The 24,109-nt window shown below is 47.8% G+C and overlaps 1 non-coding gene across 1 annotated transcript; it reads right to left on the reverse strand.

The window, feature by feature from the left end:
* Nucleotides 1-2,875: 2,875 nt before the first annotated feature.
* Nucleotides 2,876-2,951, reverse strand: TRNAA-UGC (transfer RNA alanine (anticodon UGC)). Its single transcript has one exon. It is a non-coding gene; the product is annotated as a tRNA-Ala (tRNA).
* Between the last annotated feature and the right edge of the window lie 21,158 nt (nt 2,952-24,109).

Here is a 24,109-nt window from a genome sequence, read left to right on the forward strand (position 1 = left end):
CAGGTGGGCGTCACCCTAGACCAGGGGTCTCAAACTCAACTCAGCATGTGGGCCGCAGAGCAAGATCACAGCCGTTGGTGGGCCGCACTAGGTCTACAAAAGGCAACTGTTACGCAACACTTTTCTCACTGCAGTTGAAAACAAGAAAAAAACAGTACAACAAGCACAATCATACATGCAGTTTACTCAGTGTCACAAAACGACCAGAAACTGTAGTTCGCATCACAACTGCTGTTAACTAAGCTAATATCTAGCTAGGATGCTAGAGAAATGAAAAATACAAGTAGGCCCCTAGGCTTACTTAATTTTATCCAAAATATTTTGAACTTCGTGGATTAGTCTGCGGGCCGCACAAAATTGTTCGGCGGGCCGCATGCGGCCCGTGGGCCATGAGTTTGAGACCCCTGCCCTAGACCCTCTCAAGGTGAAGTCTAGACATCTGCATTTTTAACAAGTTTCCCAGAGAAAGATTTTGGACAGCCAAGTTTGAGAGCCAATTTTCTAAGGCTTAGAAGCTTGACAGTTTCAGTAATGGCTGCACCCCTTTCCCCAAGCCCATCTTGGCTCACTTCTCCCTGCCAAAAACTCACAGCATACTAGGGAAGCCAGACCACGTGACCTACAACACAGCCCCAAGCAGCGTGGCCTGAACATGGTTGCTACTTCACAGATATGTTCCAAACCATCGTAAGTGGCCTGCACCTAAGCCAGTAGCCTGTCAGGACCACTCTGTGCTTGTTTCTGTGTACCATTCGACATGGGTGAGAGCCGTCATTTCAGCATAGCTAGTCTATAAAAACAAGTAGCCACCTGGATTTTCACACTAGATGCACATGTCTTCTGCTAACACAAGCAGCACCCTGAAACTCTGCTGATGCTTTGGTCATTGCTTTCTATTATACAAAGCCCCTCTGCTAGTGGGCCAGTCATGGAACACGTGCGTGTCCAACGGAGAATGGGACAGTGATATCCTCCTCATTTAAAGCATAGCATATCTTAGAGTCATTATTATTACTTTTCTCCAGATAAAAATGGTTTGATTTTGCCCAAATATGTTTTCATTTGGGCCAATGGAAATAAAAAAGTTGGTTGTTTAATTAAGGACTGTGATCAACACTGTTTCTGTAATAATGCTCTTTCCTGCCTGTGGCATCTCCGCATAGAAAACCAGAAGGCACATGGTGGAACGGGCAGAACTTTGACAACAGACAGACCCAGGCTTCATGCCAACTTCAGTGCTCACTAGCTGAGTGACCTTGAATAACATCTCTGGATCTCAGCCACTTAACCCTCCTGAACTCAGTTCTCTCACCTGTGAAGTGGAAATACAGGTCGTATTTAGTACGGATGAGGGCAACCCTAGTCATGCCCTCCCATCCTGGTGAGTCACAGGACTGGAAAGAAGGAACCAGTCCCACCTGCAGGGCTGCCTCTGTTTATACGGAAAGCTTATGAAAGCAGTGCCTATCGTAGCCCCTCCACAGTCCCTGGGCCCCCTCATTCTCAGACAGATGTGGAGGACAAAGAAAAAAAAAAGAGCCATTCTGGCCTGACCAGGTGGTGGCGCAATGGATAGAGCGTTGGACTGGGATGCAGAAGGCCCAGGTTTGAGACCCGAGGTCACTAGCTTGAGCACAGGCTCATCTGGTTTGAGCAAAGCTCACCAGCTTGGACCCAAAGTCACTGGCTTGAGCAAGGGGTTACTCGTTCTGCTGTAGCCCCACGGTCAAGGCACATATGAGAAAGCAATCAATGAACAACTAAAGTGTCACAACAAAAAACTGATGATTTATGGTTCTCATCTCTCTCCGTTCCTGTCTGTCTGTCCCTATCTGTCCCTCTCTCTGACTCTCTCTCTGTCTCGTAAAAAATTAAAAAAAAAAAAAAGGCCATTCTAGTTAAGCAGGTGACAATAAAGCAGGCTTTCCACACCTCAGGTCTCCTGCCTGGGTCAGGACACTAAGTTCTAAGTTGTTCAAAAGTCATAGTAACCTTCTACTTTGTGTAAAGATAACTTAAAGCAAGAGTAACTCTGAGTGTTTCATGTAAGCTCTGTGAGAGCAGAAAGCATTCTTATTGCATTCTCTGTGGTGACCTAGTACATCATGGTACCTGTTGGGAGAACCCTGGCCTGAGGCATCAACTCCTATAGAGCAGAAGACCACCCCAGACCCTTCCTCTTCCTCTCTGCCCTCACATCTCTGCTCCTCTCTTCAGGAGGAATGACCTGTCAGTATGACAGAAGGAACTGAATGTGCTTCATTCCACCCACTTTCTCTCCCCCCTTGTGGAGAACTCTGACCTCTGGATAGTTTTTTTCCTCCTTGCCCACACAGTATGTTTACCAGGCTCAACCCCAAGGGGAAAAAGACAGTAGTAACAACAACTGATGGCTACTGAGCACTTACAATATGTGAGGCACTGATTCAGCATTTTATGGGCATTAAAATCCATTTAATTTTTACAACAATACCCTATTAGGTATGTTACTATTATTATCTCCATGTTACAGATGAGAAAACCAAAGTTCAGAGAGATTAAATATCTTTTTTTTTTTTTTTTTTTTTTTTTTGGATTTTTCTGAAGCTGGAAACGGGGAAAGACAGTCAGACAGACTCCAGCATGCGCCCGACCGGGATCCACCCGGCACGCCCACCAGGGGCAATGCTCTGCCCACCAGGGGCGATGCTCTGCCCCTCCGGGGCGTCGCTCTGCCACAACCAGAGCTACTCTAGTGCCTGGGGCAGAGGCCAAGGAGCCATCCCCAGCGCCCAGGCCATCTTTGCTCCAATGGAGCCTCGGCTGCGGGAGGGGAAGAGAGAGACAGAGAGGAAGGAGGGGGGGGGTGGAGAAGCAAATGGGCGCTTCTCCTATGTGCCCTGGCCGGGAATCGAACCCGGGTCCCCCGCACGCAGGGCCAACGCTCTACCGCTGAGCCAACAGGCCAGGGCGAGATTAAATATCTTACCCAGGGTCACGTAGATGTCAAATGGCACAGTTGGGATTCAAACTCAGGTAGTCTGGATTCAGTGTCCTTACCTGGGACCACTATGCTATACTGCCTTCTGTTATTCTGCCAGGGGAAGGCGTCACCTGGGGGGGGGGGTAAATTAAATGCAAGGGCATATTTTAGAGAGCCAGATTGGGGCTGTATGTTAAACCATGTTCTCAAACTCAGCCATGACTTTCTAGAGGTTAGGTAAATGATTTCTCATCAGCTCTCTGAAGCCAGGAGAGACAAAAGGTGCCAGCTGAAATACCAGGCGAATGTGCACGCAAGGCTCCCTGCTAGATGCACCTGGGAGGAGAGTCCAGGTGCCTGCCAGACACACGCAACCATCGCCTTGACCCATTCACTCAACCTCGGAGGCAGAGAGTACAAAAAGCACACTTGGTATGACTTCGAAAGGAAGGAAAGAAAATTATAATTGTAATAACACATATTCACATATTACCAGACACTGGTCTAAGGTCTTTATTTATATTGTCTCATTTAATTCACACCACACTCCTGTCAGAAAGCACTATTGTTATTCAAGTTTACAGATGGAGAAACTGAAACAGAGGGAAGCTAAGCAACCTGCCAAAGTCACACAGCTCGTAAATGATGAGGCTGAGATCTGAAGCCAAGCAATCCAGCTCCAGAGTCCATGCTGTTAACCATCACACTCCACTGGAAGGGAGGGGGAGGAAAAAGAAGAAAATAAAAGGAAGGGAACACGCAAGCTCAGGCTGTGGCATCAGAACTGAGTTTGAATCCTGACCCTGCCATTTATTACTAAATTAACAAGGCGGTTTCATAAAATCTCAGATTCAGTTTGCCTCCACATGGAAGAGCACAGCTCTCTAGGACTGTGGTGAGGATTAAGTAATAGACCATATGCCAAGTGCCCAAGAACCCGGTAGGAAGTCAATCAGCAGGGTCTCACATCCACCCCCTAGCTCAATGCCGGGGCCTGCTTTGCGCCACAGGATGCAAAGATACCTAAACATCATCCCTGCCCTCAAGGAGAACGTGCCTTGCAGAGCTGGGTAGAGACACAGAAAGAGGATTATCCCATAAAGTGAGATACGCTGTGAGAGAGGCGTGGGCCTGGTGCTACTGAGAGCAGAGGACAGAGAGATTTCTTGGCCTGGGAGGGTTGGGCATCGGACTTGGATCTTGGTAGTTAAATGAGAGTTTGAAAATCTTTTACTGCCAAGGTCAGCCCCAACATTTAGATTCTGTCTTTCTATGACACCATGAGGAAGGGTAAGAATATCTGTTTGCCCCACTTTTCTTTGAAGGACATCACAGGCCAACTGCAAGAGAGCTGGCCCCATCCAGAGCGCTGCCTGGGGGTTGCATTTTAAACAATTATTGTTTTCTCATAGCACAACAGGGAACCCAAGGAGCTGTTTTATATTCCGAATACCTCAAGATTATAATCCATTATAGAGGTGTATTTGTTCCCGGAACTGCAAAACTGCAGAATTAATTGCCCTGAAGCTATAAATCTATTTATTTCTTGATGAGTTTATGACACCTTATAAATTTTCTCATACCTCTCTACACACACACACACACACACACACACACACACACACAGGGGCTGCCTAGTAGGAAAGGGAGGCCAGGATTGACTGCATCAGTGACAACATAATAATGACAATCGTGGCAGCAATTACAATTCAGTGAGTGCGTCCTGCATGCAAGGCTCTACCTTGAGCACTAAACCTACATGATCTCATCCAGCCCTCACAGTAACCCCAGGAGACAGGTCAGAGTACCTTCATTTAGGATCAGGTGACCGACTGAGGCTCAGAGCCTCTCAAAGAGGTAAAGCAACCTGCTCAAAACACAGAGCTTGTAAGCAAGGTCAGGACTCAAACCCGAAGCCATGGGCAACAGATCTGTGTCCTTAACTATAAGCCACGTCAAGACAGCCCAGGGTCAAGAGGCAGTTCCTGCTGAGTGTTGCTAACAGTGAGAGCTACTCTGTGCTTGGAACATAGAAACCAAAGCATTTCTAAGCAGAGAGTTCTAGGGACTCGGTATGTGGATCCCCAGACCTGTGTGGGTGGAGCTCCTCACACCCAGTGCCCCTGGGGCTGGGCAGAGCAGAAACTAGGAGACTGCAGAGTCAGTACTTTGAAAACCAAAGAAGGAAGAGGCATGCCCTTCTGTTCCCATCCTGGGCAGTGGGTGGGAGGAAAGGCACAGAGGCGCTCAGTACAGGATAAATGGGCAGTGGGGGAGGAAATGGGAGGGGGGAACATAATCCAGAGTCAGAGGAAAATAAGGCAAATTAGCAAGTGTTTAGAAAATAGAAACTCAGGAAGCAGTTGCCAGGGCAGCTAAATGAGTTTTTCCCAGTGGCATATTCTTCACCCGGGAGCCCTTGAGATAAACTGACCAAACACAGCATCAGTACCTACTTTATAACATCTTATAGGAGTTGCCTACTTCATGGTCAGACCTGCAATGTCCCCAATCAGCCTGAGCCCTTTGAGCTCCATATCTCTGACCCGAGTCTTATAACAGTCAAAGCCTGAATAATTTGATCATTTACCAAATATTTATACTATAGGCAGCATGTCATGAGGCTGACCATACAGCAGTGAACAAAACACTCCAGGGCTTAACTCCTAGTGGAGAAGACAAATAAGCAAAGTGTAAAACATGTTACGTGGCCATAAGTACGATGAGGAGATATAAAGTATGAAAGGGGGCTAGGGAATACAAAGTAGGAGACAGGAACAGTGTTTGACTTTTAATACGAAAGTCAGAGGAAGCCTCACAAGAAAGTGACAATGAGCATGGACATGAAGAAGGTTAGGGAGCAATGGAGGCAAGAGGTTTTCAAACACAGAAAACAGCAAGTGCAAGGGCCCTGTGGCATAATCAAGCCTAGTGTAGTTGAAGACCAACTTGTCTGGGGCACAGTGAGCAAGAAAAGTAGATAAGGCCAGAGAGGTCAAAAAGTGGGGATGTCTGAGGTCATTGTGGGAACTTTAGCTTTTATTCTGAGTGAGATGGGGGAAACCACTGAAGATTTTGAGGCAGAGAAGTGAGGGACATGAAGAGATTTATGTTTGGCCAGCATCGTCTGGCTATTAAGTTGAGAATAGACTAAATGGTATAAGGGAGGAAGCAAGGAGGCCAGTCAAGCAGTTATTGCAGGAATCTGGGTGAAATATGAGGGTTTGGATCAGGGCCGTGGCAGCAGAGGTAATGAATGGCTGAATCAGGGGTGGCCACTGGATTGAAGGTTGAGTGTGAGGGAAAGAGGAGTCAAGATGAACTCCAAGGTCATCCACACCCAATTCCATGTTCTAACCTCAATTTCTACAGAGCCCTGAAGTCTAAGTCCCCTTGAATAAAAAGGGAAGACAGTTTATTCTTCACTCTTGTTTCATTTCCTTATGGTAAGTATGACTGGGGAAGTTGTAGGGATTACAACATATAGGCAACATTTAGTACTAGAGCCCAGAGCTCCTGACTGCATCTCTCATGAGTTTTTCTGTTACCTCAATGGTTTTGATTTCGGCAACGTTCACTCAACAACCGTTTATTGAGCATCTCTAAGGGAAACCCCAGGCACTGTGTTTCTCTTTAGAGCATAGCAGGGAAGTCCTGATCCTGGCACTAAAGGGTCGTTCAGTCCTGGCTTAGGAAGGGGACGGATCTAAGCCCCCTCCACCAACACGCTGAGAAGTGCACTCCTCTGTGCTTTGGGGGGGAGGGGTGGTGTGTCCTGCATCCCCACCCCCACCCCATTCTCCCTCTCCTCTCCTCTCATTCACAGGCAGACATGCCCTTCTCCCTAAAAAACTGCTAGAATTCAGCTCTAGACTCACTGGCTTGGAACTGGCATGCTGACCCAGTACAAATGAAGTCACTGTAGCCCAGGTCCCCAGCTGGGTGTGGCAGAATTGGCCGCAAGCAAAGGAACGGTAAAGAAATCTCTAACATGTGCCAAGGGAGGGATTATACACGGGCTCTTGCTTTTTATGAAATAGGAAAAGTGGATTTTTCTAGTTGACTGCCTTTGATCGCTTTTCCTCCATTTGTTTTAAAGTTGAACATCTGATCTGGCAGAGACTTCTCACATTCAGCTGAAAAAAAGATATCTTTGAGCTGCTCTCCCAGCCTCCCATGATAGCCATGGCGGTGTCTACCACCGCCCCCACCACATCACAGCCCTCGGCATAAATCTGCCTAAAACCCCTTCTCATTCTGGCCATGTGTACCCACCCAGGGACCTTTTCCTTCTGGGTTTACCAAAAGCTCTTTCTATTTTTCCCATGGTCTCCTATGTGTTCTCTGTTATCTCTGAATCTTTTTATACAGCTGGCCTCTCTCCCTGCTATAGGTTACTCCTACCACCTGGAAGCCAAGAGGAGGACATCCCAATAAGACCAGGAGGCCCAGAAATCTTCTAACCAAGCAAACTAGTACAGTTGTTGTCACTGCCTAGAGGCTGTCACCTCTGAGTCAGGTCGCAGAAGGCTCCATAGCAGAGGCTCCAGAGTGCAGCAGAGCACCACAGTCTAAGGCAGGGGTCCCCAAACTACGGCGCGCGGGCCGCATGCGGCCCCCTGAGGCCATTTATCCGGCCCCCGCCGCACTTCCGGAAGGGGCACCTCTTTCATTGGTGGTCAGTGAGAGGAGCACATTGACCATCTCATTAGCCAAAAGCAGGCCCATAGTTCCCATTGAAATACTGGTCAGTCTGTTGATTTAAATTTACTTGTTCTTTATTTTAAATATTGTATTTGTTCCATTTTGTTTTTTTACTTTAAGATAAGATACGTGCAGTGTGCATAGGGATTTGTTCATAGTTTTTTTTATAGTCCGGCCCTCCAACGGTCTGAGGGACAGTGAACTGGCCCCCTGTGGAAAAAGTTTGGGGACCCCTGGTAAGGTGTACACCCTGTCACCTGGGATCTTGCTAACATGCAGATTCTGACTCAGTATGCCTGGGATGGGCCATGATGCTGCATCTCTAAGAAGCTCCCAGGTGGTACCCATGCCACTGGTCCGTGGACTACGGTTTGAGTAGCAAGGATAAAGTAGGAAACCTATGGGTTAAGAAACTGTGACTCTAGACCTGAATAGCCATTTCTCCAAAGAAGATATACAGGCGGTCAATATATATATATGAAGAGAAGCTCAACGTCACTAATCATCAGAGAGATGCAAAGTAAAACCACATTGGGTATCACCCCACTTCTGTCAGAATGGCTTTCGTCAATGAAGCAACAAACAACAAGTGTTGATGAGGTCGTGGAGAAAATGGAACCCTGTTGCAATCTTAGTGGGAATGCAAATTGGTGCAGCCACTGTGGAAAGTAGTGTGGAGTTTTCTCAAAAAATTAAAAAATGGAACTAAATGCCTTATTACCAAGCAATTCTACTTCCAGGTATTTATCTGAAGAAATTCAAAACACTAATTTGAAAAGACATGTGCACCCCTATGTTCATTGAAGCATTGGTCACAACAGCCAAGATATGGAAGCAAACTAATTTTCCATCAATAGACAAATGGATAAAGAAGATGTGGTACATATATGCTACAGAATATTATTTGGCCATAAAAAAGAAAATGAAATCCTACCATTGGCGACATCATGGATGGACCTAGAGGGTAATATGCTAAGTAAAAGAAGTCAGACAGAGCCCTGGCCGGTTGGCTCAGTGGTAGAGCATCAGCCTGGTGTGCAGGAGTCCTGGGTTTGATTCCCAACCAGGGCACACGGGAGAGGTGCCCATCTGCCTCTCCACCCTTCCCCCTCTCCTTCCTCTCTGTCTCTCTCTTCCCCTCCCGCAGCCAAGGCTCCATTGGAGCAAAGTTGGCCCAGGCATTGAGGATGGCTCCATGGCCTCTGCCTCAGGCACTAGAATGGCTCTGGTTGCAACAGAGCGACGCCCCAGATGGGCAGAGCATCGCCCCCTGGTGGGCGTGCTGGGTGGATCCCGGTCAGGCGCATGCGGGAGTCTGTCTGACTGCCTCCCCATTTCCAGCTTCAGAAAAATGCAAAAAAGGCCCTGGCCGGTTGGCTCAGCGGTAGAGCGTCGGCCTGGCGTGCGGGGGACCAGGGTTCGATTCCCGGTCAGGGCACATGGGAGAAGCGCCCATTTGCTTCTCCACCCCCCCCCTCCTTCCTCTCTGTCTCTCTCTTCCCCTCCCGCAGCCAAGGCTCCATTGGAGCAAGGATGGCCCAGGCGCTGGGGATGGCTCCTTGGCCTCTGCCCCAGGCGCTAGAGTGGCTCTGGTCGCGGCAGAGCGACGCCCCGGAGGGGCAGAACACCGCCCCCTGGGGGGCAGAGCATCGCCCCTGGTGGGCGTGCCGGGTGGATCCCGGTCGGCACATGCGGGAGTCTGTCTGACTGTCTCTCCCCATTTCCAGCTTCAGAAAAAATACAAAAAAAAAAAAAAAATGCAAAAAAAAAAAAAAAACCTCAGACAGAGAAAGACCAATACCATATGATTTCACTAATATGTAGTATCTAGAAAATAAACAAAACAGAAATAGCATATAGATACAAAGAACAGACTGACAGTTGCCAGAGGGGAGGTGGGTTAGAGGCTGGGTGAGAAAGGTGAAGGGATTAAGATGTACAAATAGGCAGTTACAGAACAGCCATGGGGGTGTGAAGTACAGCAAAGGGAATATAGTCGATAACATTGCAGTAACCACGTGTGGGGCCAGGTGGGTACTTCACTTATCAAGATCACTTTATAAATTATATAAATGTCTACCATTATGCTATATAGCTGATACTAATAAAATATTTGATTTCAAATGTAATTGAAAAAATAAAATAAAATAGAAAAAAAAGAAACTGTGACTCTACCATTAATTCATAAATCTTGCAAGTGGACAAGCTTAATGTTTCCAGAACATATGGCTTGCAGAATATAAACCTCATGTGATGCTTCTTTAAAAAAACAAACAAACAAACAGGCCCTGGCCGGTTGGCTCAGCGGTAGAGCGTCGGCCTGGCGTGCGGGGGACCAGGGTTCGATTCCCGGCCAGGACACATAGGAGAAGCGTCCATTTGCTTCTCCACACCCCCCCCCTTCCTCTCTGTCTCTCTCTTCCCCTCCCGCAGCCAAGGCTCCATTGGAGCAAAGATGGCCCAGGCGCTGGGGATGGCTCCTTGGCCTCTGCCCCAGGCACTAGAGTGGCTCTGGTCGCGACAGAGCGACGCCCCAGAGAGGCAGAGCATCACCCCCTGGTGGGCAGAGCGTCACCCCTGGTGGGCGTGCCGGGTGGATCCCGGTCAGGCGCATGCGGGAGTCTGTCTGACTGTCTCTCCCGTTTCCAGCTTCAGAAAAATACAAAAAAAAAAAAAAAGATTGTACAGTCAAGGTTACAAAAGTTTGAGAAATGTTACATACTTCATGTGCACACCACACTTGCTACCAGAGCCTCTGCAAAGTTCTATTGCAATATTGCCCACATTGTCTAACGCTGCTTACTCCAGGCAGGGAATTTCAGAGTCCTCCTGTTTCCAATGTGAGCTGTAAGTTTCCAGCCATTGAAGTGCCAGCCATATGTCAACCTTATGGCAATAATTCTATTTCTGGCCTAACCTGTGGTAGAGCAGTGGATAAAGTATCAACCTGAAACACTGAGGTCGCTGGTTCAAAACCTTGGGCTTGTTTGGTCAAGGCATATATGGGAGTTGATGCTTCCTGCTTCTCCCCCCTTCTCTCTCTCTCTCTCTCTCTCTCTCTCTCTCTCTTTCTCTTTCTCTCTCTCTCTAAAAAAAATGAATAAATTTTTTAAAATTCTGTTTCTATCTAGGAAGGGACCTACTCTTTGGGACTTATTATCACCAAGCATACATCAGCCTCCTTATTCTCCTCTCTCATTTCTAAATCAGCGAGAGAGAGGCCACCAAGGCCTTCTTCCCTCAGGGCCAAGATCTGGGGAAAGGCCCAATAGCAGTATCTCAGTTGCAGAGAGTGATACCTAACTCCACAGAAACTTGATGGAACTGTCTCCCACAGGACAATCCTTGCTCTGCTCACATAAGGACTTCAATGAGTTGGCTGAAAGTTTGTGGATTTCAGCAGCAAAACCAGAAATTCTGGCTGGCCCTGTGAAGTTGGGGAAATCCTTTCTTTCTCAGGAACCCCTTCCTAATCCTAACCTTGGGAGCTTCTGCATCAAGGCTGGAGACAGAGCAGGAAAAATTCAATTTGAGTTCTTCATTTCCACACAAGTCATATTGTCAGGGGCTCCCAGCCGGTGCTGAGAACTGGCTCTCACTGCTTCTAAGGGAAACAGTCACAGAGAGCTACAGAAATGGTCCTCTTGGCTTCCCAGGAACTCAAAAGCAACCAGCAATAACACAGACTTATGATGCGCTTTAGGTATATAGCCCTGTTCCAAAATACAGCGCGTAACTTGAAACCATAGCATCAGCAGCACTGAATCTCAGAACTCAGAGTAGGGACAGGGGCGTGACAGAGACCAGTAGCTAAGACCTAGTAAAAATCATTTCATTTTTTTAAAATAATTTTTTAAATCTTTAAGCCCAAAATAACACTCATGGAATTGATTGTCTTATTAAAACTTTCAGTCAGTGAAGTCACAAATGAATAAATGCAGCGAAGAGCATAAACTATTCATTTAGTCAATAACTAGCTGGCTCCACCAGGGCTGGGCTGAGTTGGGGTGACAGGCAGGGTGGCAGAGGCACAGGGCATGGGAGCAGAGGCTGAGATGGATCAAGCTCTCTGGGGTCACTGAGAGGGAAGCTTTGAAAAATGGAAGCATGAGGCATCCCACAGGGCTTTTTTAACTTCCTTCCCACCTACCCTCAACCAAGAGAACCCAAATACCTGAATCACCTGATTTGAAAGCTTAAAAATGTTAGCGTCTTTAACAACGAGTTCCCTCTCATTCAATCATTAAGAAAACTGAGGGCAGAGAGATCAAGGAACTCCCACGCAGATAGGAACAGACTTCGGGTCCAGGTAAATGCAGAATTCCCTTCTTCGATGGCACTTTACAAAAGAGTCCTACTGCCCAGCCCCCTCTTATCTAGCAACCTCCATTGGGCCCTTGGTCTAAGGAATGGGATCAGGATGGGAGGAAGAAGTCAGACAGGTAGCAATAGGTCTAGAAGAAGAATTCAGTTTAATCAACATTTTGCCCAGTGCTGCCCGCTCTCCCTACTTTCCAACCAGATAACAGTCCATATAAGCTTCGCAGCTACTATTGTCAGAAATGGAGCCCCAGATGAAAGAGTCATTTCCTCTCTCCGAGGTGAGTTTTTGGGGTCGTAGACTGGTGAAATGAAGGCGTAGACGCCTGGAGGACAGAACAGCCATCGTTCTACCTGACTGCAGCATCCTTGACCTCCTTTACATATTTCCCAACTTTCTAGCGATCTGAAAGTTATTCTAGTTGACTCTCAGCCTTGTATTTAAATAGAATTACCTTTTGGGAAAATAAGTCTATCGGTAACAATTTAGTATAAATTCCTGTTACTCATCTGGCCAAACTGCCTAATTTGAAGTTGGGGTTTGGGGGGGGATCCGAGATTTTAGAACAAAAGCACTTGGAGAGGGCCTTGGTAACAAATTAGGTATAGCATTCTTGTTGTGGAAAAAAACACTGGTAAAGAAAGTCAAAAGACAAATAATAAACAGCAAGAAAAATTTCCCCTCATATCATAGATAAAGAGCTTATCTTTCTAATATATAAAGGACTATCAGAATCTGCAAGAAAAAGAACTACCAGAAAAATTGAAAAATAATATGAGAGAGTTCACAGAAAATACAGTGACTTTTAAACAGATAAAAATATGCTCAATCTCCATTGTAATGAAGATAAATGCAAATTAAAATACACTACAATGACATTTTTCACCCATCAGATTGGTAAAACTCCAACAGTTTGATAATAGACTTTGTTGATGCAGTTGTAGAGAAATAGGCACTCTCTTACTTCTGCTCATAATATAAGCTCATACAAAACCAGTGGAGGGCCCTGGCCGGTTGGCTCAGCGGTAGAGCGTCGGCCTAGCGTGCAGAGGACCCTGGTTCGATTCCCGGCCAGGGCACACAGGAGAAGCGCCCATTTGCTTCTCCACCCCTCCGCCGCACCTTCCTCTCTGTCTCTCTCTTCCCCTCCCGCAGCCAAGGCTCCATTGGAGCAAAGATGGCCCGGGTGCTGGGGATGGCTCCTTGGCCTCTGCCCCAGGCGCTAGAGTGGCTCTGGTCGCAACATGGCGATGCCCAGGATGGGCAGAGCATCGCCCCCTGGTGGGCAGAGCGTCGCCCCTGGTGGGCGTGCCGGGTGGATCCCAGTCGGGCGCATGCGGGAGTCTGTCTGACTGTCTCTCCCTGTTTCCAGCTTCAGAAAAATGCAAAAAAACCCAAAAAAAACAGTGGAGGACAAGTGGGTAAAATCTATCAAAACTGCAAATAAATAAGCCATCCCACTTTTAGGAATATATCCCAAGAACACCATATCACTGATTCAAAAGGAGAAATGCACCCCCATGTTTATGGCAGCATTGTTCACAATAGCAAAGATCTGGAAACAGCCCAAGTGTCCATCAGTGGATGAGTGGATTAAAAAGCTATGGTATATATATTATACAATGGAATACTATGGGGCCATGAAAAAGAAGGAAATCTTACCTTTTGCGACAACATGGATGGACCTGGAAACTATTATGTTAAGTGAAATAAGCCAGGCAGAGAAAGAAAAATATCATATGACCTCACTCATTTGAGGAATCCAATGAACAATGTGAACTGAGGAACAGAATTGAGACAGGTGAGATCAAAGGGACCGGAGGAAAAGAGGACAGAGGGCAGGGGGCAGGGGGATGATAGGATGGGATAAACCTGAAGGGAAGGGAGGAGGGTGCTATGGAGAGGGGGGAAAGGGAGATGTTGAGGGGAATGTGGGGGAGGGGGGATACATTAGGGGCGACACTAGAATCTATGTAAACACAATAAATTCAAATCAATAATAAAAAAACTGTTTTTAAAAAAGCTTATGGTTCTGCAATTCCATTCTGGGAATTTATTCCACAAATATGCCTACATATGTGCAAAAAATTACCTAAGTACAAGGTTATTATTCACTGATACAATATCGAAATAACAGCAAAGATCAGAAACCTGCATCACCACTGAGAAAAATGGGTTGAATGAATTGGAATACACTCATACCATGGAGTTCTAGGAAACTATTCAACAATGGCAATGCTTTCTATTCACAAATATGAAAGTATCTCCAAGATACATCACAAGAAGAAATAGGCAAAAAAAATCTAGGTGCTATGTAATAACTTAGATTATGAAGCAGGGTAGAAGGCAGGGCATATGAATCTTTACTGGTATTTATTTGCATAAACATGAAGAAACTAATGACAGAGTTGCCTAGGGTAGAGTTAGAGCCAAAACTGGGCAGATGTCCAGGGTGAGGAGAAAGGCAAGAAGATTTTGAACCATGTAAATATATGTTACCTACTTTTTAAAAATGAACTCACAGCCTGACCTGGGATGGCGCAGTGGATAAAGCATCGACCTGGAACACTGAGGTCACCAGTTCGAAACCCTGGGCTTGCCTGGTCAAGGCACATATGAGAGTTGATGCTTCCTGCTTCTCCCCTTCTCTCTCTCTCTCTCTCTCTCTCTCTCCTCTCTAAAATGAATAAATAAAAAAATTAAAAAGAAAATTAAAAATGAACTCACAAAAAATGGTACTAAGAAAACAAAACACAGATCCTATCTTAAAAAGCTCACAGGGTACCTATCGGTATTCATACGGTTCCACACCCAAGAAAGGACCTACTGCGGCTCTGCTTAATGATCCCCTAGAAATAAGAACCCTTGTTTTAAACAGTAAATGAAATCCTCAGACCCAGGGGCAGGCCTCGGTCCTGTTATATGTCACCTTGCCCACAGCCTCCCATGTCAGCACCTATGTATCTGAACACAACCAAGCCACCTCAGGAGTGAGGGCCCAGCCAGGCCTCCTCCAAGCTGCACTTATGTGCCTATCTTTAGAATCACAGAAAGGCCCTGACAGGGCGGTGGCGCAGTGGATAGAGCATTGGACAAGGATGCGGAAGACCCAGTTTTGAGACCCTGAGGTTGCCAACTTGAGCGAGGTGTTCATCTGGTTTGAGCAAAGCTCGATCTGCTAAAGGCCTGCGGTCAAGGCACATATGAGAAAGCAATCAATGAACAACTAAGGTGTCAATGATAAACTAATGATTGATGCTTCTTATCTCTCCATTTTGTCCCTGTCTTCCCTCTCTCTGACTCTGTCTCTATAAAAAAAAGAAAGAAAGAAAGAAAGAAAGAAGGAAGGAAGGAAGGAAGGAAGGAAGGAAGGAAGGAAGGAAGGAAGGAAGGAAGGAAGGAAGGAGAGAGAGAGAGAGAGAGAGAGAGAGAGAGAGAGAAAGAAAGAAAGAAAGAAAGAAAGAAAGAAAGAAAGAAAGAAAGAAAGAAAGAAAGAAAGAAACACAGAAAGAAACACAGAAAGAAACACAGAAAGAAAGAAAGAAACACAGAAAGGGCCCTGGCTAGTTGGCTCAGTGGTAGAGCGTCAGCCTGACATGTGGATGTCCCAAGTTTGATTCCCAGTCAGGGCACACAGGAGAAGTGACCATCTGCTTCTCCACCCCTACCCCCCCCCCTCTTTTCTCCCACAGCCATGACTTGATTGGTTCAAGTGCATCGGCTCTGGGAGCTCAGGGTGGCTTTGTGGAGCCTCCACCTCAGGCACTAAAAATATCTCAGTTGTGAGCATGGCCCCAGATGGGCAGAGCATTGGCCCAAGACAGGGGTTGCTGGGTGGATCTCAGTCGGGGTGCATACAGAAGTCTGTCTCTCTATCTCTCCTCCTCTCACTTTGAAAAGAAGAAAAAGGAAAGGAAAAAGAAGCACAGATAGAGTGTCAACATGGCCACCATGGATATGGGGCCCCTAGCAACCAAGAAGCCCTACCAGCCAAGCACCTTTTCCTGACATCTCTCCTACCATACATACGTGTGTGTATTAGGAGTGGGGTTGAGGGAAGGAGACATCACCTAGAAGGCTCTGAGTTCCAGGAAGATTTCTTACCAAGTCCACCTGCTTTAATTTGGATTGCTCCCCCCTCCCCAAGCAGACCTGGAGACTGGAATTCAGGCACAAGCAGTTTATTGGGAATTAATTCCAGAGAGCAAAGCAAGGTCAAGGAGAGGCTGCCTGTATCAGCGAACAGGTCAGCACTGTGGGGAAGCTGGGGCTCCATCCCAGGCAGGGGACCCTTGGAGAGACTTATAGAATGCACAGCAGGGTTGGTCACCAATGGGGGAGGCAGCTGGGACACTGACCCACCAACTCGCATCCCTCACAGGTTGGAGGACACACTAGGGTGTGATTCTGCCAGCATTTCCATCTTGCACAAGCAGGCAGTGTGCTCCTAAGGCTTGAGAATGCCTTCAGGCAGAGACACAGAGGAAGACACCCTGTCTAGAACTACATTCAAGTGACCTAAGGATGGGCCTACAGGATTTGGCAGTAAATCTTCAGCATCTACCACACTATGCATAGCTCAAGAGGCTTAACTTAAAGGAGAAAAGACCCAGAAAGACACCAAGATTTCCAAATGTGTGATTGTATCACCCAGAGTTGGTGGGAGTATACACTACTACGGGCATTTTGGAGGGCATTCAGAAATATCCACTTAGGTTAAAAGTCCAAAAATCCATGGGTCAACCCAAGCAATAATTTTTTTTTTTTTCCTGATCCTTCCTTTCTTCCTTCAGTAAAAATGCCTGTGTGCCGCACACTAGGGCTACAAAGATTAAACTGTCGGGTTGCTATCCCCACTCTACTGGTCTACCCTCTACCATGCCCACCGAAGTTATCTGTTTTATGACCCATGTCTTTTAAGTGTCGCCATTTAAAATGGCTCAGGGACCCCCAAGTAACATAAATGAAAGAAGTGAGCCAAAGTAATAAAACAGGACAGGAACTGTGGCAACTTGAGAAAGCTGTCCCCCTCTGAAGATCTTGAAATGCAGTTTTAAAAACAGCATTTAAAAAAAAAAAAGTTTCAAACTTCTATTCTAAGATGGACTAGGACTAACAGAAGCAGATTTACCCTCCTACCTGAAACAACCAAAAAGCAAATATATATGGAAACGATGATTTTCAAGACTGGACATTGGACAATGAAAGCCATTGACACCTGCAACACAGGAAACAAATGAGGTGAACCATAAAAGTGCCCAGCTTCCTGCCTTGAGTGAGTTTCCAGGCCACATGGAAGTGGAATCCAACAGGCTCCCTGAGCTGAGGAGACACCAGAGAGTCCGAAGGCAGCTACCATTTGAAAGTCAGATTACCATTAAGAGACAGAGAACCCCAGAGATCTGCAAATGGTGCCCCCAAGTCTTCATGCAAGTCAGGCAGAAACTAACAGAGGCTGGAAAAAGAACTGCCCAAAAGCGTTAGAGGAAAGAGCGCCCAGTATCCACTCAGGGCTGGGAATAGTGCCTGTTTCCACCAGCCAGACTGCAAAAGCCCAGTATTCATCAAGCATTGAATAGAATACTCAGAAGAGTCTTTTCACAGTAGTGGGGAATAATTTGCCCTAGACTAAACACTGCTCAGGTCCTGTGTAATAAATGTAAAAGCAACACCTAAAAGAATAACACTATTTTCAAATAACCTCACTGTATCCCTCACAGAAGGCCCTGTGCTAGTTTGCTAGGGCTGCTATGACAAAGTGCCACAGACTGGGTCACTCAAACAAAATTGATTGTCTCACAGTTCTGGAGTTTTTAAGTCCAAGATCAAGGTGTCGCCAGGATTGGTTTCTTCTAGCTTCTCTCTTTAGCTTGTAATGGTCTTCTTCTCCCCAGTCTTCGTAGAGTCTCCCCTTAGTATATGTCCACATCTCAATCTCCTCTTTTTTTTCTTTTTTATTGAATTTATTGGGGTGGCATTGGCCAATAAAATTATATTTGTTCCAAGGGTACAATTCTATAATACATCATCTGTATATTACATTGTATGTTCTCTTCTTATAAGAACACCAGTCATACTGAATTGGGGTCCACCTATATGACCTCATTTCAACGGAATTACCTCTGAAAAGGTCCTATCTCCAAATGCAATCACACTCTGAGGTCCTGAGAGCTAGGACTTCAACATAGGAATTCAGTGAGGGGATAGGATCAGCCCATAACAACTCCTCATGTTCCTCCTCCTGCCTCCGCCCTCTCCCAGAGATTCCTAGCTGCTGAGAGGTCCCCAATCCCTGCCACTTCTCATCACACGACAGACCAGGTCAGAAGGAAGCAAGACTGTTCTCCCACACACCCCTTCCGCTCTGTTCAGAGCCTGTAGCCACCTCTCCCTCAGTCTACATAGGGAGTCTGAGCTGCTATCCTCAGACGTTGGTACACAGTGCGACCCTGAGCCCCAAGCTCACCTTCCTTCTCCCTCCAGATACCAGTCGAGCACTTCACCCTCCCCCTCCCCTGCCCAGTTCATTTCGGGATTACCACATGTAGAGAGCCAACATGACCTATTTAGGCTCTGACCCACTTACAGCCGAAACACCCATCACACACACTGTCCAGAAGGAAAGAAAAATAGATGGCCATAAATGTAACTGATGGTAAATAAAAAGGATTGATGCCGAAGAAGCCCTGACCGGTAGCTACTACTGATGCCACTGCAGAAGGTCCTGGCGGGGAGCTGGCTTAGAAATCCAGGCAACATGGCCCTGGCCATTTGGCTCAGTGGTAGAGCGTCGGCCTGGCGTGCAGAAGTCCCGGGTTCGATCCCGGCCAGGGCACACAGGAGAAGCGCCCATTTGCTTCTCAACCCCTCCCCCTCTCCTTCCTCTCTGTCTCTCTCTTCCCCTCCCGCAGCCGAGGCTCCATTGGAGCAAAGATGGCCCGGGCGCTGGGGATGGCTCCTTGGCCTCTGCCCCAGGCGCTAGAGTGGCTCTGGTCGCGGCAGAGCAACGCCCCAGAGGGGCAGAGCATCGCCCCCTGGTGGGAAGAGCGTCGCCCCCTGGTGGGCGTGCCGGGTGGATCCCGGTCGGGTGCATGCGGGAGTCTGACTGTCTCTACCTGTTTCCAGCTTCAGAAAAATACAAAAATGAAAGAAAGAAAGAAAGAAAGAAAGAAAGAAAGAAAGAAAGAAAGAAAGAAAGAAGGAAGGAAGGAAGGAAGGAAGGAAGGAAGGAAGGAAGGAAGGAAGGAAGGAAGGAAGGAAAGAAAGAAAGAAAGAAAGAAAGAAAGAAAGAAAGAAAGAAAGAAAGAAAGAAAGAAAGAAAGAAAGAAAGAAAGAAAGAAAGAAATAAATAAATAAATAAATCCAGGCAACACCCAGAGAGCCCCTGTGGCACCAGAGCACTGTGGAGGTCTCCAGCCCGGTAAGTGGCCTGGAAGTCAACGACGTAAGGCCCGTTTGCCCTGTCTCGCGCGAAGATGGAGCGAGCATCTTCAAGTGCCCAGAGGAAATGATTTCCTGCCGAGATGAGACAACCCATTACACAAGTGTAAAAATTTGGGAATCCAGAGGGGATACTGGATCAGCCTTCTCTATCCACTCCGGACCAAGAAGGGTTGGGACCAGTCTAGAGGCCTCCGGAACAGGGAATTGTGTAGTAAATACTAGTGCGGGTACCTACCTGATTCACAACAGTGGTTTCTTTCCTTTTTTCTGAGAATGGCCCGTTTCCCAAGCGCAGCTATATCTTTGCTGTGTGACCCTTAACCTCCAGCCACAGCTTATCAGTCCCAGGAAGGATAACCCAAGGGTAAGCCAATCAGACTCTCTACCTCGGGAATCTGAGACCTAAGGAGATGCGAGGCTAGAACCCTTTGGGTCCCTCAGACGCCCCTGGCCAGGGGCGGCTGGAAACCCCGGGCAGGTCTGCTTCCTCTTCCTCCAGGGGCCTGGCTCGTCCCCTCTTTGGAAGATTCTGTTACCTTTCTTATGAATTGCCCGTTTCACTTACATTACCCAGGGTTGGCTTCTATTAAATGCCATAAAAAGAATCACAATCTAATTTTATTTTATTTCTCTTCTGGTCCCAATACCAACCACCAAGTTTAACATGTGGCAGATACTCAGTAACTTTGTTTTAACGTATGGAAGCCCAGTTTCCCCCCTGCCAATCAGCTTTACATGAGATAAGATTAAGAGCAAGGACAGAGTGGCCCGTGGTGGATGGGAAGAGGTTCTTTGGTGCCAACTTTTACTGACACAAACTATATAAAGACTCTGCAAGAGGAAGACAACACTAAAATTTTCTAGCAAAACAACTATCTGATGCCAGACACCCAGCAGGGGCAGAGGTGGGGAGGACTGGGTTCAAATCCCTGCTGAACTTGTGGGCCCAAGGAGCAGGCAGGAGGCCAGGAGCACTTCTCTCTTGCCAGGATCTGCTTTCCCTGGGTGGGACTTCATGCATGGACATCCTCACTGGGCTCCTCACATCTCCACCCAGTCTCTCCATGAAGCTTCCATCCATTGGCATGGTTAGCCTAACACTCGGGATACCCGCCCAGACATCCGCCCACCCATCCACTCAAGCTTCAGTATTCACTGAGCCCCCAGCTGCGCCTCTAGACTCTACATATAGGTGACAGTGCCAAGCTCAACAACACAGTGAGGGGGACACCTTCTAGGGTCACTCCAGGCCCTCCATGCACCCCTAGACTTCCATAGCACCCTTCTAAATGATCTCACAGCCCCCAACCTCTCGTTTCTCCAGTCCAAACTTCGCCACCCCAAGACTTGCTTCCCAAGTTGCCAGTTTAACGATGCCACTTTCCTATCCAGAAGCCTTCAGTAAAGCCCAAACCCTTAGCTTGGCATTTAAGAACACCCACAACCTGAACCCAATCTATTTTTTTTAACTTGTATCTTTATTCTTCCAAATTTGTCTCCTGCATGGAAACCTCTCCTGTCACCAAAGCAGCCTGCTCGTCTGCCTCAGGGCGGAGCAGATGGGTGGAAGCCTGGAGCTGCTGGAAGCCACACTGCCAGCCTGCGGGCGGGCGGGCGGGAGCAGAGAAAGCAGGACTGGGAGGTGGGGAGAGAGATTCCCGATGACATCACTCGAGAAACCAGATCGGACCTCAAGCTTAATCTACAGCTGGGCTTTTGGGCTATTAAAATCCTTTCTTATTCCCCTTGAGCCTTTCACTCCCTCACAACTGAAAGATTACTAATACACCCATCTACCCTCCACGGCCCATTCTTAGCCCCCAACTCCTCCTCAAAGGACATGGCAGTGGCTCTCATTTCCAATGTCCTGAAAATATAAATATTATGGGCTATGTCACTTAAGGGAGCCTTTCTATGCACAGCCTCGTGACAGCTATTTCTGTTTTGACCCCTTTACACAGGGGACAGGCTTTCATTATTACCAAACCCTCCCTACCCATGCCTTCCATCCCAACTTGTCAAAGCCAGCACCTGGTCCAGCGGTCAGAGGCACGAGCTCCGGCAGCCACAGGAACCAGGGGGGAGGAGAGACAGTCCCACCAGCCCAAGCTGACTCAGGCTCCCCTTCCAGCAGCCACTCTGGCTGAGCTCTGGACAGCTTCCAGCAGCCAGCCTGGCCAAGTTGTCTGCCCACGAGGGCCAGCGGGGGAAGGAGGAGAAAGGAGGTTTCAGAGTAGGTGGAGGATGAGAGAGGAGAGGGGAAGGTCGGAGGAGAGAGCCACAGTTCCACACAGGCTGCGACTATCTGCTGATGGCAAAGCCGAGGGAGACGCAGACCTGGACGGGGAGCTGCGGGCAGGCTGGCAGTGGCCATGGCTACCTGAGGACGCTCTGCTCCTCCTCTCGCTGTGCCCCTCCTCCCCCAGAACCCTGGGTTGCATCTGCAAAGGAAGCCCTTGCAGGCCCACCTGGGGGAGCTGCCACAGTGTCCGCCGACCCCCTCAGCTCCCCTCCCCAGCAAAGGACCAGCGTCTCACTGCAGTTAGACAGGGCGTGACACGATGCAGCCACTGCGTGTCAGGGGTCCAAATATGGACTCCGGGGAGGCAAGCTTTGCCCCGCTTTTCTCCACCACCCCTGCCACTCAGAGCCCATTCGGAGAGAGAATAATTCTTCCTGCAGTGGGAATTTGTAGTGCAAACAAGGCACCTGGCATGTGACCCACAGGTAGCCAAGCTCGTTACTCAGCTTGGCAAGGATTTAAACAGTGTTTCCCAGTGCAGTCAGAGCCCCTCAGTTCCAGGAGTCCCTCAGGGCCCCCACGGAGCGCGGGAAGGGGCGGGAAGCCGGGGCACACTGCACCTCGCCCCACTTCTGCCTCAGCAGCTCCTCAGGCTGCAGTCTTAGTTGCCAGGATTTTGGTTGGCATTTTTTATTGTTGTTTTAAAACCACTTTAACCATTTTAAAATGTATAGTCCAGTGCCAGTAAGTAGTACCTTCACATTTGTACAACCATCATGACTATCCACCTCCAGAACTTTTTCGTCTTGCAAAACAAAAACGCTGTCCCACTAAACTCGAACTCCGCACTCCCATCTCCCTGGCTTCTGGCGGCCTTCTTTCTGTCTCCGAGAATCTGACAACTAGGAACCTCGTGAGTGGAGTTCTTCAGGGTTTGTCTTTTTGTGACTAGCTTATTTCACTGAGCATAATGTCTTCAAGGTTCATCGATGCTGTGGCATGTGTCCGAGTTTTCTTCCTTTCTAAGGAAGAATAATATTTCATTGTAAGTACAGATTTTGTTTCTCCATCACCCATCAGTGGACACTTGGGTTGCTTCCACCTTTCAGCCACTGAGAAGAACGGTGCTATGAACCTGGGTGTGTAAATATTTGTGCCCCTGCTTTTAATAGCTTTGGGTATATACCTAGGAGCGGGATGTTGAATCGTATGGTAATCCTACGCTTAATTTTTTGAGAAACTGCCATACCATTTTACATTCCTACCAACAGTGAACAGGGTTCCAATTTCTCCACATCCTTGCCAACACTTGTTATTTTCTTGGGGGAGGGGGGCTTTAAACAATACCAATCCTAACTAATGTGCTTAGAAAGTAAAATTTTACGAAGCTGTGGCTGGTAAAGTTCGGAAACCACTGCTCTGAAGAACTTAGTGACCTGTTATCTTCCTGAGCCCCCTGGGGTCCTGCGCACCCTCCATGCACTCTCGGCTCCAGCGGCCCCAGGCTGAGTGAGCCTTTCTCCCCACCGCCTGCCCTGCACCCCCAGAGTGTATCACGCCAGGGCCCCAGCTGCCCATCAGCTGAGCCTTGGATCCAGCCTGCCCCCGTGCCCCTGAAGCCCCAGCTGCCAGACCACTTCAGGAATGCACCTTCAGGAAGTTCCATGCAGCAGCTTCAGTAAGTTCCTGTGGCCTCACGGAGCTAGGGACTCCCTGAACGGGAAGGCGGTGACGTGGTGTAGGAGCCACTCCTCTGAGAGAGAAGGCCACAGATATTCAAGGACACCACCTCTTCCTGGCCAGGTGCCTGCAGGCTGTCATCGCCAAGTCATCTCAAGAAGTCAAGCCAGCACCAGGTCATGAAAAGAGCATTTGAGTCCAGAAATCTTTTCCCCAAAATCAGTCCACGCTGCTAACCAGCTGTGTAAGCTTGGGACCTGGGAGAGGCTGAACACTGCCCTCCCCCAACCCCCAAAGAGGTCCATTCCCTAATCCCCAGAACCTGTGTTATGTGACACGGTAAAAGAGACTTTATAAGTTAACAATCTTGAGAAGAGTTGCTTGCATTATCCAGGTGGGCCTGATGTAATCACAAGGGGGCTTATAAGAGGGAGGCAGGACGTCAGAGTAATGGCGGAGTAGGAAGCGATACCGATAAATCTCCCCCAAAACTCAACAAGATCTTCAACCAGAAACAGAAAAACCTATACTTGGAGCTTCCAGATTCTTCGCAATACACCCAAAGGTATGATTGAGTGAAAAATTGGCTAAATATATAACCAAACCCCGAAGGAAATAGGGAGTAAGAAATGCTCCGCCTTCCTCACTAACCTAAACGGGGCGGCTTTCTCTGGTAACTGTGAATATAGAAACTGAGGCGGGCAAAGGGGGTGAATAGATCCAGGCCGCCGCAGCAAAAACGGCCGAACCAGGCTGT

The sequence above is a fragment of the Saccopteryx bilineata genome, chromosome 4 (genome assembly GCF_036850765.1).
Source record: "Saccopteryx bilineata isolate mSacBil1 chromosome 4, mSacBil1_pri_phased_curated, whole genome shotgun sequence".
NCBI lineage: Eukaryota > Metazoa > Chordata > Mammalia > Chiroptera > Emballonuridae > Saccopteryx > Saccopteryx bilineata.